Source organism: Pituophis catenifer, unplaced genomic scaffold (genome assembly GCF_029215685.1).
Source record: "Pituophis catenifer annectens isolate HBS135680 unplaced genomic scaffold, rPitCat1.0.hap2 SCAF_5, whole genome shotgun sequence".
NCBI classification, from domain to species: Eukaryota; Metazoa; Chordata; class Lepidosauria; order Squamata; family Colubridae; genus Pituophis; species Pituophis catenifer.
This window is the reverse complement of record NW_027256885.1, coordinates 83610655-83625041: the sequence shown is the minus strand read 5'-3', so window position 1 is coordinate 83625041 and position 14387 is coordinate 83610655. Positions and strand designations below refer to the sequence as shown.

Below are 14387 nucleotides of genomic sequence, written 5' to 3'. Positions count from 1 at the left end.
TGGGCACATTTCTGAGAGAAACACCTCCCACTGGGCCCAGCCAGGTCTCAGTGGTACAAACCAAATCAGCCTTCTCTGCAAGTTGAATGACTCTGGAGCTTTGGCTGGTTTTAAACAAACAGAAAACAAAGATGTGAGTCAAGAATATGGCTGCATATAAGCATGAGATTTTAACAAAATCAGGCTTTACAGTGGAAAAGGTTAAATATCTTGGAGTGACATTGCCAAATATTTTTTGTTGCTTGGACAGTTCCTCTTTGCTTCCTCCTTCCCATGCTGTAATCTTATCTTGCTGGTAGTATAAAAACAGTTCTCAGCTCTCAGCCAGTTGTTTGAGAATTGGTCAAATACAGTTATGCACAGGGTCCAATAATTAAAAGGGATTAGTCTAGTAATGTAAGGTACAACTGATAATTTACCAGAGCACTGTGATCGCTAGGTGATTTCACAGCACCTTCTTGGGGGAGGAGACTCTTTTAATATTAGAAATTCTAAGCATTTAGTTCCTCAAACAACATTATATGGATTTGAACTTTTACCTGGACTGACATTTAATTAATAGTTTTTTTTACATTTGATCTATTTTTTTACAGGTTTAACTACAGATCAACACATCATCTTGCGTCCCATGGATTTTATGAATTTTTAAATTGGTTTGATGAAAGAGCATGGTATCCACTAGGAAGAATAGTTGGTGGAACTGTAAGTATCTGAAAAAACTATTCAAGTTCTCAAAAATCTCTTCCAAATTGATCTCTATTTAAACTGTTTTCATATTATTATTTTAATTTGTATTTTGCAGTTAAGAAATATGTATGATACTCAGTTTTGATTTTTTAAAATTAAATCAGATATGTATGCAAATTTCATCCTTTAACAATTATTGATTTAAAATGAATCAGTCTTTAAGTGAAGTGATTACTAAGTGAAACTGACTGTACTAATGTTCTTACTTCAGCCTTCCTTTACGGACCTGTGAAACTCATAAATGCAAGAATTGGTCATAAAGTTACTTTTTTATCACCGTAGTAACTGCGAACAGTCACTAAAAAAGAACTACCTGTTACTATTAATAGTAAGCACTAGTTCACTACCACACTTCCCAAGGTTAAAATATTTTTTAACCAGATCTTTTTAAAAACTCCCATGATATAATCTATGTTCAAATTTCTTTATTTTCTTATATCAGGGAATTGTTTATTTTATTAAATTTCTATACCGCCCTTCTCCCGAAGGACTCAGGGTGGTGTACAGCCAGAAATAAAACCATGACAGTATAAAAATTGAAAACAATTTAAAACAATTAAATCAATTGGCCGAAAATTCTAATAAAACAACCCATTAAAATAGTAAAAATATTATTATTATTTAGGCCAGTCCTGCTTGTTGGAATAGTAATGTTTTTAGGGCGCGACGAAAGGTACGCAGGTCGGGAATCCTACAAATCTCCGGGGGCAGCTCATTCCAGAGGGTGGGGGCCCCCACAGAGAATGCTCTCCCCCTGGGGGTCGTCAGCCGACATTGTCTAGCTGACGGCACCCGGAGGAGCCCCTCTCTTTGGGAGCGTACCGGTCGATGGGAGGCTATCGGTGGCAGAAGGCGGACTCGTAGATACCCAGGGCCCATGCCATGGAGCGCTTTAAAGGTGGCAACCAACACCTTGAATCACACCTGGAAGACCACCAGGAGCCAGTGTAGCTTGTGCAGGAGCAGTGTTACATGGGAGCGTTGAGTCGCTCCCATAATTACCCGCTCGGCCGCATTCTGGACCAGTTGGAGCCTCCAGGTGCTCTTCAAGGGGAGCCCCATGTAGAGAGCGTTACAATAGTCCAGATGGGAAGTGACGAGGGCGTGAGTGACTGTGCGTAAGGAGTCCCGATCCAGAAAGGGACGCAACTGGGAAATCAGGCGAACCTGATAAAAAGCCCCCCTGGCCACAGCCATCAGATGGTCTTCTAAGGACAGCTGCGAGTCCAGGAGGACGCCCAAGTTGCGAGCCCTCTCTGAAGGGGTCAAGATCTCACCCCCAATAGTCAGTGATGGAGTCAACTGACTATGACGGGACGCCGGAAACCACAGCCACTCGGTCTTGGAAGGGTTAAGTCTGAGCTTGTTCCTCCCCATCCAGATCCGTAGGGCTTCCAGGCACCGGGACATCACTTCAAGGGCATCATTGGGGTGGCCCGCGGTGGAAATGTACAGCTGAGTATCATCAGCGTACTGATGGAAATCCACCCCGAAGCCACGGATGATCTCACCCAGCGGCTTCACATAAATGTTGAACAGGAGGGGTGAGAGGACCGACCTCTGTGGCACCCCACAAACTAGGCACCTTGGGGTCCACCTCTGCCCCCCTGCCAACACAGACTGCGTACAGCCGGAGAGGAAGGAGGCGAATCACCATATAACGGTGCCCCCCACTCCTAACCCCTCCAGCTGGCGCAGCATGATACCATGGTCGATGGTATCAAAAGCCGCTGAGAGATCTAACAGGAGCAGGACAGAGGAACAACCCCTATCCCGAGCGCTCCAGAGATCATCAACCAATGTGACCAATGCCGTTTCCGTGCTATACCCAGGCCTGAAACCCGACTGGAATGGATCCAGATAATCCACTTCATCCAGGTGCTGAGGAAGCTGTCACGCCAGCACACTCTCAACAACCTTCGCCACAAAATGAAGGTTGGAGACAGGACGATAATTTGATAAAACAGCCGGGTCCAGGGAAGGCTTCTTGAGGAGGGGCCTCACCACCGCCTCTTTCAAAGCGGCAGGAAAGAAACCCTCACTCAAAGAAGCGTTAATAATCCCCTGGAGCCAGCCTCGTGTAACCTCCCGGGAAGCCAGCACCAACCAGGAGGGTCACGGGTCCAGCAAACATGTGGCCGCATTCAGCCTATCCAAGACCCTGTCCACGTCCTCCAGAGTCACAAGGTCAAACTCCTCCCAGCTAACATTCTCAAGACCCACCTCCGTCATCCCATCTGAACCCATCCAGTCGGAGTCCAAGCCCTCCCGATTCTGAGCGATTTTGTCATGCAGATATTGCACAAAATCCTCAGCCCTACCCTGCAAGGGGTCTTCCCGCGCTCCCATATGGAGAAGGGAGCGGGTCATCCTAAACAGGGTGGCTGGGCGGTTATCCGCAGACCCAGAGTGGAAAAATAATTAAATTTTGCCGCTTTGATCGCCACTAGGTAGGTCTTAATATGAGACCTCACCAGTGTTCGGTCAGATTCGGAACAGCTGGCCCTCCAACCGCTCTCCAGGCGTCTTTTCCAGCGCTTCAGCTCTCTCAGCTCCTCGGAGAACCAAGGAGCCAATTGAGATCGGCGCCGAGTCAGAGGCCACAAAGGCACGATGCGGTCCAAAGCCCCAGTGGCCGCCCTATGCCAGGCAGCCACTAGTTCTTCAGTCGAGTCATGGGCCAGAGCCTCAGGAAGTGGCCCAAGCTCCGTCCGGAACCTCTCCGGGTCCATCAGGTGTCTGGGATGGAACCATCTAACCGGTTCCGTCTCCCTGCAGCGGGGGGTAGCGGTTCGAAGATCCAGTCGAAGGAGTGAATGATCAGACCATGACAAGGGCTGCATAACTAAATCCCCTATTTCTAGATCATTCTGCCACTGACCAGAGACAAAAATCAGATCCAGAGTGTGTCCCCCCATGTGAGTAGGGCCTCGAACTAACTGGGTCAGGTCCAAGGCCGTCATGGAAGCCATGAACTCCCGGGCTGCCATTGATGTGTCACCGACCGATGGCAGGTTGAAATCCCCCACGACCATCAGCCTGGGGGTACCAACTACCACCCCGGCTATCACATCAGGCAGCTCGGGCAGGGCCGCTGCCACGTAGCAGGGAGCCAGGTACACGATCAGCAGGCCCACCTGCACCCCACGGCCCAACTTCACGAGGCGGGACTCACATCCAGCTATCTGAGGAACAGTGGTCTCCCTCGGACATAGATCTTCGTTAATAACAACCGCCACCCCCTGCCCCTCCCCATGGCCCTCGGCTGATGGAATGCCCGGAAACCTGGTGGGCACATTTCTACAAGGGGCACCCCCACTTCTGGGCCCAACCAGGTCTCCGTGATACCCACCAGGTCCGCTCCCCCCTCCTGAATATGATTGTAAATGAGGGGGGCTTTATTTACCACAGACCTGGTGTTACATAACATCAGCCGGAGGTCCAGGGCCTGAGGATCTGAGCCACCTTTATGGAAAGAATTCAGATAAATGATTATAGTCTGACAAATAGGTAGATCATGTAGGCCAGCAGTCCCCAACCTATTTGGCACCAATCTTCTTTTGTACTTTAGTGGAAGACAAGTTTTCCACGGACTGGGGAAGGGGGATGGTTTTGGCTTTGCTCATTTGCCTGCCGCTCACCTCCAGCTGTGCGGCCCGGTTCCTGGGTGTAGGCAGTTTCCTTCTGAAGGTGCATTGGAAGGCTTAAGTTCTGGACCCTTTAATAACATATGAGTATACAGTGTAGTGTTGTCAACTGAGCTCCCTGTATTTCTAATAAAAAGACAGTATCTATGCAGCCATCAAGTTGAATTATTCTGTTCCATCTCTGCAGTGAGAGCAGCAAAAGTAAACCTTCCTTTTGTAACTTGCCATTTTAATGTAGTTCCATGTATGGATTCTGCTCCTGCACTGTGGAAAAGCTTTTAAAATTAGGTTGTAGTCTTGAGACAAATCACATTTCAACATTAATGCCATCATCTTGAAGAAGATTAAGTTGATGTTTCTAGCCTCCTAATCCATTTTCAGTGTTATTATTAGAACCCATGAAGTATACACCCCCAAATATCAAAAGACTAATTTAGGAGTTTATTTATATTATACTTGGGTACAGCACCATCTGCCTCTGTCATTGCTATGGTCTTGATCATGGTTTGACCACATGCACGTAACAACAGTTTTGATTTGGGCTTAACTTGACTGTTTAGCATTGACAAAGGAATACACGTCTCTTTCAAGTTTACAAATTGCCAGTTTTTGCAGATATGGACTAAGATAGATATCAAGGTACCAAGCTCTTGCTTCCATAGAGGGAATAACTCTTGGTTTCCAGAACTTGTGTACCATAGGGCCTTTTGATGACAGGAACTTTGGTACAAAGTAACTGTCAACATCCAGCTTGAGTATCCAAATAAAAGTCCGGGATCATTTCATTTCTGAAAAGCTTACTGTTTATTGTTTATTTTTTAAAAATATATTTTTATTGTTTACATATAAATCTATATTGAATACAGTGTGATTGTCCTGGCATTTCACTTGCCATAAAAACCAAAATGAAAACACATATATACTATTTAAACAGTACTAGTGTTGTACAGTTATTTTTGACCATCATATTCATTCTAATACAACAATGCATATATAGTATCCCTTTCCAAGTCCACCTAACCTAATTTTTTCGTATTCAAACTTCCACCTCATGCTTCTAGCCATTGATAAAATCTGTTCCATGTGTCATAATATTCTGTCTCTTCTTTGTCTTTTATTTTTAACGTTAGTCTATCCATTTCTGCACAGACTAGTATCCTCCTTATTATCTCCTCCTCTGAAGGGGTGTTTTCACTCTTCCACTGCTGTGCATACACCATTCTTGCTGCGGTCAGGATGTGTAATATTAGGTATATTGTCCCTTTATCATAGCCATCTGATATAATGCCTAATAGAACAATTCTGGCTTGAACTCTATACATTGTCTAACCATTTTTTCTAACCACAAAGGAATTTGTATACAAAATTTCCTTGCTTTTTTACAGGTCCACCAATTGTGGTAGTATGTGCCTGGTATTTGTTTACATTTCCAACAGTTTGGGGACATATTGCTAAACATTTTAGCCAATCTTGCGGGGGGGGGGGGGAGATGCCACCTATAAAACATTTTATAAAGATTTTCTTTATATGATGTGGCCAATGTCAATTTCCGATTTCTCTCCCAAAGCTTTTGCCAATTGTCCAAATCAATATTATATCCAAAATTTTTAGCCCATATAACCATCGTCTCTTTAACTTCTTGTTCTTCCATTTTATAGTCTAATAAATAATTGTATAGTGTCCTTATCAATTTGTCATCAGTCCCTACTAATAATTTGTCCAATGTTGTTAATTCTCTATAAAAACCGCATATTTTCACATCTTTCACGTAACACGATTGTATCTGCAGGTATGACCACCACTCCAGTTCCACCCCTTGATCTTTTAATTCTAATCTGGTTTTCAGTTCACCCTTCTCATTTAGTATAGCCTTATAAGAAACAATTTTTTCCATATTTATAAGATTTGGGTGTATCAGTGCTTCTAAGGTGGAGAGCCAGACTGGTATTTTTCTATAATTTTGTTGTTTAATTTTATCCCACACTGATAAAAATGTGTTTCTTATGTAATGCCTTTGGAAATATCGATGTGCCATATTTCTCCCGTACCAGAGAAACGCATGCCACCCTAGTTGCAGATTGTGACTCTCCAATAATAATAATCTCCTATTCCTTAATGTTATCCACTCTTTTACCCACGTAAGTACAGCAGCTTGGTAATACAGTTCCCAGTCAGGCAGACCAAACCCTCCTTTCCCTTTTGACTCTTGCAGTAGTTTCAGTTTAATTCTCGGTTTTTTCCCTTGCCAGATGAATTTCGACACTATTCAAGTCCTCAAAGTATCTTTTCTTCCTAGAGCTGGATCGAGAGAATCCAGGTGTTAGGTTCAGCTTGTAGCTTACTCCTAACTGCCAAAAAGATAGCGAAGTTTCACAGGGACAACGAGCGTGCTTTATGCATCATTGGCCTGACACTGGGAGACCAGCAACTTGTCCATTTCCGGGGCGAAGAGTCTGCTGCGAGGTGCTGGACAAAGCTAAAGAAGCTCTACGTTCGTGACTCTGTGGGTGTCCATATCTACCTGACACGGAAATTATTTCGCTTACATCTTCAGAAAGGAGGAGACATGATGGCTCACCTGGACTCCATGAAAGGGCTTTTCCAGGAGCTACATGAGAAAGACCTTGTGTTTACTGAACTGCAGCAAGTTTATATCATTCTTTCATCATTGGATGACAGTTATGACTCTTTTGTTTCATCATTAGAAGTATTGTCTAGAGATGAACTAACATTGGCCAGTATAACTGGTAGGTTACTGGATGAGGCCAAACGTAGGCAAGAACGAGACCAGTTAAGGATGCAACAGCAACCAAAAGTGGAAGCTGTATATGAGAATGTCAATATTGTTAAACACTGTTATGCATGTGGGGCTAAGGGGCACATTGCAAAATATTGTAATAATAAGAAAGTCTCTGCTAGAAACTCTGCTAAACCCAGGAAAGGGTGTAATTTATCAACCAGTTCATCTATTAATATAAGAGATGATTGGTGGGTGATTGATAGCGGTGCCTCTCAATCCATAACAAAAAACAGAAAACTGTTTCTAAACATGAAGAAAAGTACTAAAAAGGTCAAATTAGCTAATGGCTGGAATGTGACTGTAGCTGGGGAGGGACTTGTTCAATGTTCTATTAGTAAGCACCCTTTACCCATGCTTTATATCCCTAGTTTGAAATATAACCTTTTATCTGTAAAGTCATTACTACATTCTGGGTTTACAGTAACTTTTAAAAACAACAAATGTTTGCTGGAATGTGAAGGCACTGTAGTTACTGCAGAATTAGAAAACGACTTATTTGTCATTAGGGATAAGTCATTACTGTTAGTTCAGTCAAAAGCTAACTTTGGAAATGTAAAGCCGCATGATGAATGCGTACATTTACTACATAGAAGGCTTGGTCATCTGAATTTCAGGTTGTTGCATTCGACTGTTAAGCAGTCTAAAGGCATTAAGTTAAGGGCTTGCAGCAAATACCTGAACTGTAATACTTGTAACCAGCATAAAAGTAAAGTTACACCTGCAAACCGCTGCAATGGGTTTAAAACAACTAAACCTTTGGAGGTAGTCTTTTTAGACTTAATAGGGCCAAAGAAACCCAGTTTAGGGGGAGCATGCTATATTTTGAGTATAGTTGATCACTTTACCAGATATGGTTTTTGCTACCTTATGAAGTCCAAAAGTGATACGTTCCAATGTATCACAAACTGGCTTCATTTTGTAGAAAGGAAGCAGAGGTTTAAGGTGAAATGCATTGTTACTGACAATGGAACTGAGTTTACTAACCATCAGTTGGCTAAGTTTTTGAAGGATGCTGGGATACAGCATAAACGTTCTGCCCTTTTTCGGCCGGAACATAATGCATATATAGAAAGAAGAGGCCAGACCCTACAAGCTATGACTAGGACTATGCTGGCTGATGCTTGTTTACCTGATAAATTGTGGGGAGAAGCAATACTATGTGCCAATCATATTTTAAATAATGTGGTGCACTCCTCTACAGGAAAAATTCCTTTTACTTTATGGCATGGGAGGAAGCCTGATTTAAGTTATATACATACTTTTGGTGCACCAGCCTGGGTGCATATACCAGTTAGTCAGAGAAGGAAGGACCAACAGAGAGCAAAGAAAATGATTTTTGTTGGCTATGAGGCTAACCATAGGTCCTATAGGTTCTGGGAAAAAGGAACAACAAAAGTTTTGTGTAGCGCTAGTGCTAAATTCCTAGAACATGAAGGCTGGGACAGGTTAGAAAAAGCAGACTATGGTTTTACAGATGTAGATGTTAAGATAGACCATATTCCTGATGATAGTTCATCTGAGATGGATGATAAACCATCTATTAAGGTTGAAGAACAGGAACAGGAATCAGGGTTAGGGGAGGATGAACCCAATATACCTGATGTTAGTCCTGTTATGCCTAGACGATCTTCCAGGGACCGGCATCCACCAGATCGCTATAAAGCCACAGTGGTTTGCCAAGTAGATATCGAACCATCCAGTTATCATGATATAAAATTATATCCAGAAAAGGAGCAAAAAGTCTGGCAAGAGGCAATGGATAGAGAAATTGATTCATTGAAGAGGCTTGGTGTCTATGAAGTTGTAAGAATACCACCAAATGAGAAACTTATAGGCTGTAGGTGGGTCTACAAGGTAAAGAAAAGTGTAGATGGGGTAGTAACCCATAAAGCTCGGCTTGTTGCACAAGGGTTCTCACAGACAGATAGAGACTATGATGAGGTTTTTGCTCCAAGTTTACGAGCGAGCACTTTGAGAACGATGCTGGTTTGGGCAGCTAGAAATAAATGCTCTATTACTCATATAGATGTCGAGACAGCTTACTTGAATGCTCCGTTGAGGCATACAATATATATGAAGAAACCTCCTGGTTATGATACACAGGATAGCACTGAGTGTTGGAGGCTACAAAAAGCCTATATGGTTTAAGGCAATCAGGTTACGAGCGGAACCAATGTATAGTGCATGAATTACATAACATTGGGTTCTATGAGGGCGTAGCAGATAAATGTCTGTTTAAAAAAGAACAGGATGGATGTGTTTCATTCTTGTTACTCTTTACAGACGACATTGCCATAATTACCAGAACTGATGCTGAGGCCAGAGAGATTATCGGTCAGTTGCAAACAAAATTTAAACTTAGAAATCTAGGACATATACGGCATTATCTAGGGCTGGATATCCTGAAAACATCTAGAGGATTTAAAATTTCACAATCTAATAAAATCTGCAAATTGTTGAAAAAATATGGGATGGAATTATGTAAACCTGCCAAGACTCCTATGACACAAGAATTCCAGCAGGATAGTTTGCAGAGTCCACAGTTCAGTAAAGAACTGTATCAATCATTAATAGGCAGTTTGTCGTATTTGAGCAACTGGACACGGCCTGATATAGCTTTTAGTGTTAATCAACTAGCACAATATAGTTCAGAGCCTACTGATAGGCATTGGCAAGCTGCAAAACGTATTCTTAGATATCTTAAAAGAACGTTACATTTTGCTATGTATTTAGAACCAAACGCCAATATGGTGTTGAAGGCATATGCTGAAGCCAGTTTTGCCAGAAAATCTACGTCTGGAATAGCAATCATGTTGGATAACTGCCTGATTGGATGGAGATCAATTCGCCAGAAACACATCAGTTTGTCTACCATGGAAGCGGAGTTTTCTTGTCTATCACTTACATGTACTGAACTGATTTATTATAAACAGTTGATGGAAGATATTGGATTCAAAATGGACTATCCTATTACGGTTTATGAAGATAACCAGGCAGCCATTACAATGGCAACGAATCTTGCTGTAAAGACAAGGACTAAATACACTGATATACGTTATCTGAATGTTCAGCAATGTGTTAAGGATAACATGATTACATTGGAATATTGCGCATCAGAGGACAATATTGCCGATAATTTTACCAAAGCGCAAGGTGCCATTAAACACACCAATTTTTGTGAAAGATTTGGATTAAGAATCTGAAATGTAACTGATACCACTGTACAATGTATGATTTGGATGTGTATTTTTGTTTCTATATCTATTGTGTATATTGTCCTGCCCAATGGGGAGAATGTTAGGTTCAGCTTGTAGCTTACTCCTAACTTGTTGGTCAGGCAATATATCTGTTTCTTTAAGAAACAACTGAGCCACGTAATCAGGGTTTGCTGAACCCTGCAATTAGGCTACAGTGCATAAATAAGCAGCGTAGAGAAGCATTCCTTGTTCCTGATTGATCCTGTTACTCCTGCTTCCTGCGTCTTCTGCTGATTGGTGTTAGACTGGATTGGTATTTGGTACTATATACCGAGAGTTACTAAAGTCTGTTTGCTTTGGTAAGGGAAGATACTTACTGGACTGATATTACTGTTTATGACCTTGGACTGTTTTACTTACACCGAGACTGCTTATTATCTTGTATATAAAGTATTTTTCTCACACGAGCTGCACGTTTATCTCCTTCCCTGTGTGTTTCTGCTCTGCTCGTTGCACAAGCAACAAATACTTTTTACACGCACCCTAACACCAGGAATGGGTGTTGCTCTGTTCTTCTTCTGCCTGGAGACTGAGCATGTGATCTTTATTTTCATATATGGTCAGTCCTCCCTTGTCTGGTGATTCCCCAGTTTGGCTCAGTCTTCAGCGCAGAAGAGACGTGCGAAACGAGCGAGCTCGCCTTCAATTCCGGATTCCTCAAATCGTGAGCACAAAGGGGAAATTTATTCTTTAATTGTGTGGATCGCTCTCAGCGATCAGGTAGCTAGCTGGTCCTCTGGTTAGCTGCCTTGTTACCCGTTTCCAGCAAGCCAAGGTCCCTGCCAGCCGCGATCGGCGGAGAGAGGCCTTTAAAGTGGGCTCCATTCCGAGCCAATGCCTAGGCATTCTCGCAGGAAGGCAGAGGGGGACTCAGTCACTGCCCAGTTTCATCTGGGCACACTGTGGAGCGGCAGAACGTGTGGGAGCACAGATTTAAGTCGCAGCAGCAGCAGCCCACTGCGGGCTGGTCTGCCCTTTGTCGTGGTGGAAAATGGAGTCTCGGGCACCTTCCACCAGCCAACAGCCGCAGGCAGGGGACAATAGGGCTTGCCCTATAGCTTCCCCGTCCCAGAGGCAGGGAGCCTCAAGACAGAGAGCAGCGGCCAGGGGAGCAATGAGTAGGAGCCAGGCGGCAGCCACTGTGAGTGGCAGAGGCTCCAAAACAGCTGAAAAGGATGCTAAAAGGCGCCAAAAGGCCATTGAAAAAGAACTGGCCAAGATCCACAAGGCTAAGAAAAGCCAAGATCGGGGAGGTTCCCCTAAGGGAGGAGCGGAATTTTCCCGCCCTCAGGAAGACCGGCCATTGGGTCCTATTACTGATCCAGGCCCTTTGCAGCCAGCTTCTTATCGCGCCTGGTTACCAGATGGCGCCAGAGAGTCATGTTATCCGACTATTGGAGAAGTAATGGATAGGTCTGAAGCCTTTTCTCCTGCAAATCCAAACTTGCCTGGATCAGGAACAGAGGAGCCACTCCCTCCTCCTAGAGTTATGCCTGAGGCTACCTATACTCCTACTACAGTGGGGATCCGCCCAGAGGAGGATACTGGCTCTGGCTTATCTGAGAATTTGAAATTAATTATCTCCCAAGCTATTACCTAGAGAACAGCTGCAGGCTTGCAGCAAAGGAATCAACCCTCCCAGGGAGTTTCCTTTTACCAGACCCAACAACTGCAACCCATGCCTCAAGAAGTCTGCCTAAATCTTCAGAGTCTTCACTCTCTGGCTCCTTCCATCAGGAGCGGTTACTCCTTGGCTGAGGAAGAGGAATTCATGGCCTTTTTGGAGGATGAAGGGATGAACCCAGATCCATCACCTTTCACAGGCCTGTTCAAGCCGGACAATTTAATTTAATAATTTAATTTAATTTAATTTAATTTAATTTAATTTAATTTAATTATTTAATTTAATTTAATTTAATTTAATTTAATTTAATTTAATTTAATTATTTAATTTAATTTAATTTAATTTAATTTAATTTTTTAATTATTTAATTTAATTTAATTTAATTTAATTTAATTTAATTTAATTTTTTAATTATTTAATTTAATTTAATTTAATTTAATTTCCAATTTATATACCACCCTTCTCCCTGAGGACTCAGGGTGGTGTACAGCCAAGATAAAAACATAGAATACAAATATTAAAAAAACAGTTAAAAATATATATAAATTTTGGCCCGAAAGTTAAGAAATCACAGACTGATTAAAAGAATTTTAAAATTTTTTAAGCTAACCCGGCTTGCTGGAAAAGATGGGTTTTAAGGGAATGACGGAAGGCATTGAGGTCATGGATTCTCCTTATCTCAGGGGGCAACTGATTCCAGAGGGTAGGAGCACCCACAGAGAAGGCCCTCCCCCTGGGGGTCACCAGCCTACATTGTTTGGCTGATGGCACCCTGAGGAGGCCCTCTCTGTGGGAGCGCACGGGTCGATGGGAGGTCCTTGCTTTCATAAGGCCAAGGCCATAACAAATTTGGAGTCTGATCCTGTTCCAGAGTCAGCTCCAAGTCCTGGGGACTCTGGTCATTTGCTCTTCTCAGAGCCGACTGTTGAGGCTGAGGTTATTCCATCACCCAAGCTATTTCTGGATGTGGTCCAGAGGCAGTGGAGCAATCCAGGAGCAGGTCTTCCTCCGTCAAGGTCAGAAAGGAAGCTCTATAATGTTGCTGCAGACCTTTCTGAAGCCTTACAAATTCCTACAGTGGATAAACGGGTGGCAGCGTTAACATCTGTTGCACTCCTCCCCACGAATGCAATGGATTGTTTAAAAGCAGATGACAAGAAAGCGGAGTTGTCATTACGCAAGGCCCACCAGGCGGCTGCCTGGGCTGTTAAAGCTGCCACATCAGCTTCATTCTTTAATAGAGCTTCTTTGCTCTGGCTTCGCCAGATACAGGAACAGATTCCCCCGGATGACGTCAGGGTACAGCAAGACATTAACAAGTTAGTAGCTGCAGCTGAATTTTCAGCTGATGCAACCTTAAATGCGACCACGTTCGCATCAAAGTCTATAGTCTCCTCGGTCACAGCCTGTCACCTGCTATGGCTTAAGCATTGGCAGGCTGACAACAAGAATAAATGGAAATTGGCATCAGCCCCCTTCACGGGCAACAAGCTGTTCGGGGATGCCCTGGAACCCATTCTTGTTGAGACCAAGGGCAAGGGCAAAACTATGCCTTCCCTTTACAGGCGGGGTGATCGACGTCCCTCACCATATTATAGGAGACAGACATGTTGAGCCCCAGACACGGGACTCGAATACCACCAGTTCCAGAGACCATACTCTGGCAGGCAGGACAGACAACCGGATAGGTCGGAGTTTCAGAGTTGCCAACCGTTTCAGGCCAAGCGGCCCTTTCATGGAGCAGGAAGTCGTCCCTATCGTCGCTCAAAATGACTGCAGTGCTGTCTTGCCAATCGGCGGCCAGCTCAGCCTCCATGTTCATCAGTGGGAGGCTACAACATCGAACAAGTGGGTCCTCAGCATGGTGAGTTCAGGTTTGGCTCTGGAGTTTCTCACCACCACCTCCGAGTTGTTTTTATCAGATGCCCCGTTTCCAGGGATGCATCCAAAAGAGGCCTGATGGAAACAGCGATCCAGCATCTGCTGGACATCCAGGCTATTCAACCAGCCCCTCTGGAACAACAGGGACAGGGATTTTATTCAATATTATTCTTAATCCAAAAGATCTCTGGGGGGTGGAGGGCAATTTTAGATCTGATACGTCTGAACCAGTGTCTTGAATTCAAGCGTTTCAAGATGCTGTCACTCAAGTCGATACTGGAGAGTATGCGAGAGGGCGATTTCTTCACCTCCATAGATTTAACAGAGGCATATCTTCATATACCAATCAAGGCTGCACACAGGCAGTTCCTTCGTTTTACTTATGCAGACCAACACTACCAATACAAGGCCATGCCATTCGGCCTTTCATT

At 43.6% G+C, this 14387-nt stretch overlaps 1 protein-coding gene across 1 annotated transcript in view; it reads left to right on the top strand.

Moving 5' to 3' along the window:
• Positions 1-598: 598 nt before the first annotated feature.
• STT3B (STT3 oligosaccharyltransferase complex catalytic subunit B) overlaps positions 599-14387 on the top strand; it is a 521911-nt gene continuing 508122 nt past the window's right edge. The window contains exon 1 of the mRNA XM_070944376.1: positions 599-702. The gene's annotated coding sequence lies outside the window, so the exon portion shown is untranslated. The remainder of the gene's footprint in view (positions 703-14387) is intronic.